Consider the following 7,408-nt stretch of genomic DNA (forward strand, 5'->3'; position numbering starts at 1 on the left):
TAAAACAGTGTCTGAAAATATAGAACAGTACAAACAACTAAAAGGAAATAGAGTTAAGGTTTGTAGATGCCAAGCAGCTGCCTCGATAGTCTCCAACAGATGAAACTCCGAAATCTAGCAACCGCCCTATCCAGAAGTAACTGGATCTGCACACGAAGTGCAGAGTGTAGTATGAGTACAACCGACCCCATATACTCAATAAGTAACAAGACTAACCTTTGGGTTGAAAGTAGTGACGAGCTCAACATGTATAGTCCAATATAAAAATAACAGTACAAAAATGTAGGCACGCTTTCAAGTTCAGCAATTAAACTCAATACAAGAAAAATAGATCAAGCTCTCAGAGTAGTGACATTTCTATATCTACATGACAATGTACATGCAATATGTGATATAACATAATAAAAATCTCATGCACTCACACTCTCAGAGTACTTAATCACTCAGTATTGTACGGGCAAATCCAGTTCAGGGAAGATCCATCCCTCATATAAGTAGATAGATAAGGCAACTACATGCCCTGGGAAGTCCATCCCAAATATAAACATCAACTGCGCTCACTATGGGTGGTGCAAATTTCGGAGGGGCTCCTTCAGCCCAAGCGCTAGATAAAGACAATATGTCCTATTGCATCGTGCAATCTGATTCCATAATAATAAAGCCTATAAGGCCTGCTGCGGCGTGCAACCCCGATCCATATAATAATAAATATAAAGCCAATATGGCCTGCTGTGACGTGCAACTCGATCCCATAAATATCATCACAAATGGATGAACATGACTGAGTATGAAATTTATATTTTAAAATAATTAATTCAATAGCAACATGACCCTGTGGGTCCCAAAAATTGGCACGTAGCCTAAACATGATCTTTAATACGAGCCTCAGCTCAATTTCTCTAACACGTGTGGAACATTTGAATAATGACATGATTATTTGATTATGCAACTCTACGAAATTTATTTAAGTCACAATTTCTATGGTGCACGCCCACACGCCCGTCACCTAGCATGTGCATCACCTCTAAATAATTCATATAACACGTAATTTAGGAATTCATACCCTCAGAACCAAGTTTAGAAGTGTTACTTACCTCAAACCGTGTAAGTTCTTTATTCCAATATGCCCTTGCCTCGCGAATCGGCCTCCAACCGCCTCGAATCTAGTCATAATTAATTCGATATAGTCAACACAAATTATAGGAATCAATTCCATATGAAAATACTAAATTTTTCAACAAAATCTGAAATTCAACTCAAAACTCATCAGTGGGGCCCACTTCTTGAAACCCAACAAAAGTTACAAAATATGAACGCCCCTTCAACCACGAGTCCAACCATACCAAATTTATCAAATTCCGACATCAATTTGACCTTCAAATCCTCAAATCTTATTTTCAAATCCCTAAGCCCAAATCTTCGAATTTCACCTCAAAAACACGTAATCTAGTTGAAATACTTAATGATAATTCAATATTATTGACTAACAATGATCATAAGTGACTTACCTCAAGATTTCCTGTGAATTCTCTCTGAAAAATCGCCTCAACCCGTGTTTGAAATGTCCAAGAATGAGAGAATATCGGACCCCTCTGTTTTTGTACACTGCCCAGAGGTTTCGCTTCTACGGAATTTTTAACCACATCTGCGGTCCCACTTTTGCAGTGAAGCTTCCGCTTCTGCGATTGCCTTTGCTTCTGCGGACAAGTAGTCCGCTTTTGCGGACTCGCTTCTGCAAAGAAACCTGCCCCTCCGCGTTCCGATTCTGGGATCAACAAGCCGCTTCTGTTGCTTTGCAGATGCGGCAAAATCTCCGCACCTGCGCACACTGCCCAACCCCTCACTAGGCCGCTTCTGCGATGCTCATCTCGCTTCTGCGAGCAAAATTCTGCAGGTGCGATTGCACCAGAAGGCCAAAATTTTTATATTTTTCCTTAAGTTCAAGTTTGATCCGTTAACCATCCGAAACTCACATGAGGCCCCCGGGACCTCAACCAAATACACGAACAAGCCTTAAAACATCATACAAACTTAGTCAAGGACTCAAATCACATCAAACAATGCTAAAACCATGAATCGCACCCCAATTCAAGCCTAATAGAAACTAACAAATTCCAACTTCTACATTTGATGCCGAACTCTATCAAATCATGTCCGATTGACCCCAAATTTTGCACACAAGTCATAAATGATATAACGAACCTTTGAAAATTTTAGAACTGAATTCCGACCCCGATATTAAAAAATCAACTCTCGGTCAAACTTCCAAACTTTAAATATCCTATTTTTGCCATTTCAAGCCTAATTTAAACACGGACTTCCAATTAATTATCCGAACACACTCCTAAGTCCAAAACCACCATACAGAGCTATTGAAATCATCAGAACTCTATTCCAGGGTTGTTTACACATAAGTCAACATTTGGTCAACTATTTCAACTTAATCTTTAAATCTTGGAACTAAGTGTTCCAATTCAGTCCGAAACTTTCCCGACAAATTATATAATCGCAATTGAGCATAAAATATTCAGTAAATGGCGAAACGGGGCTGTAATACTCAAAAAGACCGGCTGGGTCGTTACACAAAAGGGGCCTTGACATGGTATTCACTCTTACCTGAGCATTCAATTGACTCTTTTGAAATGCTTATAGATTCATTAATAAATGCTCATGCTGGGGCAAGGAAGGTCCAAGACAAAAAGGCGGACATATTTAGGATCACGCAAGGTGAGTCCGAATTGCTGCGAGAGTTCGTGATCAGGTTCCAGAAAGAGTGGATGCTGCTACCGGCTGTACCAGATGAGTGGGCAGCGGAGGTGTTCACAAAGGGTTATAATCCAAGGAGTTACGACGCCTCCCGAAAGGTGAAGGAAACCCTACTCAAATTTCAAGCGAACACATGGGCGGATGTCCATAATTGTTATGAGTCAAAAATAAGGATAGAATACGATCAACTCGGATTCCCGATATCAACCAAGAGACGGGACCGAGACAAGAACCAGAATAAATTCAAAAGCGATTTCAATGCGGATAAGCGATCTTCTAAAGGTCGTTTTCTACCATACGAGAGAACTGAAGGACGCAACAGCAAAGGGTTCTGATCGTCGTTATAAGAAAAAGATGTATCAAGGGCACATGATTCCACATATGCCAGGTTATCAGATTACAACTTCAACATCAGCGTGGTGGAGTTGGTATCACCAATGAGGAATACCAAAGAAGTGCGATTCCTAAAACCAATCAGATCCGATCCTAGCCAGAGGAATCCTAACTTATAGTGCGAATATCATGGGACTCAAGGACACTGAAGTGGGGACTGCCGGCATCTGCGTGAAGAGGTGATGACCTTGTTGAAGAATGTCCATCTCAAGGAGTTCTTGAGCGATATAGCCAAGAACAATTACGACCATAGTCGGGACAATGCAGAGCCTTCGAAGATAGCAGAAGACTCCCCTCGGTTGACTATCAATATGATTTTCGGGGGGAATGAAATTAATGGCGTAACCTTCTCGGCGGCCAATAAAACAAAGATATTAGTGACCCACAACAAGAGACTCCAGGAAGTCACAAAAGATGACATCACCTTTACGGGGGAAGATGTCGACAGACTTCTTCTGCCACATAATAAAGCCCTGGTAATTTCTCTCAATGTCTTAGATTTCAAGATTAAGCGTGTTTTGGTTGACCCACGAAGCTCAGTCAATATCATTCAATGGAAAGTGCTCGAACAAGTAAAGTTAACGGGAAGCATCATTCCGACATCAAAGCTCCTCGTTGGGTTCAACTTGGCAAGTATGACAACCTAAGGATAGATCCTGCTGCCCACGAATGCCGAAGGGGTAACCAAGACCACCTTATTCTATGTGGTAAATAGCGACATGGGTTACAATATAATCCTCGGAAGGTCGTGGATACATGAGATGGAGGCTGTGCCCTCAAAATATCATCAACTATTAAAATTCCCGACCCCGGGAGGAATCAAGAAGATAAGAGGAGACCAACCGACAACAAGAGAGATGAACACAGTATCTATTTCTAGCAGCAAGGGGAAGGAACAGAGAAAATAGCAATTACAGGAACCGACGCATCCTCCCTTTCTAAATGAAGATGATAAATGTGAGGAGTTGTCGACATCTCACTAGGTGCCAAGATACTTTCAAGTACCAGAGGAGACAGATGCAACCAAGTCCACTATAGAAGAACTCGAGCAAGTGGCTTTATTCGAAGAAATCTTGGAAAGGAAGTTTCACTTGGGAACCAGACTCAATCCCGAACTCAGGTTAGGATTTAGTAATTTCCTTAAAGCTAACGCCGATTGTTTTACATGGTCGCACTCGGATATGAAAGGTATCCTATTAGAGATGGCCGTGCACAAGCTAATCTTGACTTCAAACTTCCCACTGGTAAGAAAGAAATGCCCAATAGTTGAGCTCAGAAACAAGTTTGTTAAAGAAGAGGTAACTTGAAAACCTCGACATTGATTCAATCCTGGAGGTAAAGTATCCAGAATAGTTAGCTAATGTAGTTGTAGTTCCAAAGAAGAATAACAAGTTTACAATGTGCGTAGATTATAAGGACTTAAATAAGGCGTGCCCTAAAGACTCGTTAACATTGCCAAACATTGATCAAATTATTGATGCAATGGCCAGACACGAGTTAATGAGTTTCCTTGATGCCTACTCCAGGTACAATCAAATCAAGATGAACCCGAAGGATCAGGAAAAAACTTTGTTCATGACGAATTTTGGCACATATTATTAAAATATGATGCCATTCAGGGTTAAAAATGCCGGAGCCACTTATCAAAGGCTCGTTATTAAGATGTTTGAAAAACAAAATATGCAAAACAATGGAATTATATATCGATGACATGTTAGTCAAGTATTTTAATGCAGGATATCACTTGAAACACCTCCAAGAAACCTTCGATATCTTGAGAAAGCATAACATGAAACTCAACTGGGGAAGTGTGCGTTCGGGGTTGGTTCCAGAAAATTCTGTGGGTTCTTGGTCTCGCAAAGAGGGATCGAGGTAAATCCAAACAAAATCAAAGCTATCGAGGACATTCCGAATCAATTAACAAATGTAAAAGAGGTACAAAGATTAACTGGAAGATTAAGCAGGTTCATCTCACGATCCTCGAAAAACTGTCATCACTTCTTCCCACTTATGAAGAAGAAGAACAATTACGAATGAACTACCGAATGCCAGCAGGCACTGAAAGATCTAAAAAGGTACCTGTCCAGCCCTCCGCTACTATCAAAATTGGGGAAAGGTGAGCAATTGCTAACATATCTAGCAGTATTGGAAGTAGCGGTAAGTGCCGTTTTAGTCTGAGAAGAAGAAGGTCCGCAATTTCCTATCTATTATGTTAGCAAAATACTATCAGGAGCGGCGACTCATTATACGCACCTCAAAAAACTAGCCTTAGCACTCGTAATCGCCTCTCGAAAGCTTAAGCCTTATTTTTAATGCTGTGATGACCTTTCTTTTGAGGAATGTTCTTCGCAAGCCTGAGTTGTCAGGCCGTTTGGCTAAATTGGCAGTCGAAATCAACAAATTCAACATTGGTAGCAAGCCCAGGACTACGATCAAGTCACAAGTTTTAACTAACTTTGTGGCCAATTTCGGTCCCAGATTAATTCCCTTAGCTGCCAAATAGGCAGTACTGGTGTCAGAAATAACACCAGGAGTTTGGACCTTGTTTACGGATGGAGCTTCCAATGTAAAAGGGTCCGGGATCAGGGTGGTTCTAGTCACGCCCTTGGAATAAACCCTGAGGCAGGCCATTAAGAATGTTCCGTTAACTAACAATGCAGCCAAGTATGAGGCTTTGGTTGCAGGACTTGAACTGGCCCGGGGACTTGGATCCGAGGTCATCGAGATCAAATGTGATTATCAGCTAGTGGTAAACCAAGTGTATGGTATTTTTGATATAAAGGAGGAACGCATGCAACAATATGTGAACAAGGTTTAGGCATTGCTTGCACGATTCAAGGAATGGTCGATCATACACATTTCGAGAGAAGTGAACATGGAAGTGGATGCATTGACTGATTTGTGGTTATCTACAGAGATGAAAGTATCTGACTCTGGTACTATCGTTCAACTTCTACATTCGATATTGGATGTGGATGGTTATTGTGAAGTCAATACAACCAACTTAGTCTGGGACTGGAAGAACGAGTTCGCCGAATATATTCGGCATGGCAAATTGCCCGATGCCCCGAAGGTGTCCCAATAACTACGCACCAAAGCGGCCCGTTACTGCCTCACGGATAGGAAATCATACAGAAGATCGTACCATGGTCTATTGGCCTGATGTTTGGGAGCCTTGGAGGTAGACTAAAGAAGATCGTACATGATGCAGCTTTAGCACCGGATTCCGGTGCAGATTTGTTGATGCTAAAGCTGGTTAGGGCAGGATACTTTTGGCCCCAGATGGAAAAAGACGCAAATACGTTCATTCAAAAATGCGACAAATGTCACCGCTATGCACAATTGGTACAGTAACCGACATAACTCTTGCATTCAATACTGTCCTCATGGCCATTCATGAAATAGGGGATGAATATAGTTGGTCCATTACCACTGGGTCCAGGAAAGGTAAGATTCCTTTTTAATTTAACTGATTACTACACTAAATGTGTTGAAGCAGGTCCTTACTAAAAGATCGGTGAACGCAAAGTGGTCGATTTTCTATGGGACCACATAATCTGCCGATTTGGGATACCTAAAGAGATTGCCTGCGATAACAGACCACAGTTCATAGGCTAAAAGTCACAAAATTTCTAGAAGATATGAAAATCAAGAGAATTATATCCTCACCATATCATCCGAGAGCTAATGGACAGGCGGAGTCAACTAATAAGACGATTATCCAAAACCTCAAAAAGAGGTTAGAAGCTGCTAAAGGCAAATGGCCCGAAGAGTTACCGGGTGTTCTATAGGCATACCGGACGACGGTAAAGTCGATCACATGAGAAACACCTTTCTCTCTCGTATATAGCTCGAAAGCTCTAATATTGGTAGACGTAGGTGAGCCAACTTTACGGTTTTCATGAGTAAATGAAGAAATAAACAATGCGGCATTGCTAGTGAAACTTGATTTTCTCGATGAACGCAGGGACTTGGCATACGTGAGGATGGTGGCTCAAAAGCAAAGGATAGAAAGGTATTATAATTGGAGGGACAATCTCTGTTGCTTCAAAGTAGGAGACTTGGTTTTTAGAAAGGTGACTCAGAACACTTGGGAAATCAATGCTGGGAAGCTGGGTCCAACATGGGAAGGTCCCTGCTGGGTTTTAGCTGTCACCGGTAAAGGATCGTATGAGTTGGAAAATCAAGATGGAGTCAAATTGCCCAGCAACTAGAACGTGGCTCACCTCAAAAGGTATTACTGCTGATG

This window comes from Nicotiana tomentosiformis, chromosome 9 (assembly GCF_000390325.3).
Source record: "Nicotiana tomentosiformis chromosome 9, ASM39032v3, whole genome shotgun sequence".
Taxonomy (NCBI): Eukaryota; Viridiplantae; Streptophyta; class Magnoliopsida; order Solanales; family Solanaceae; genus Nicotiana; species Nicotiana tomentosiformis.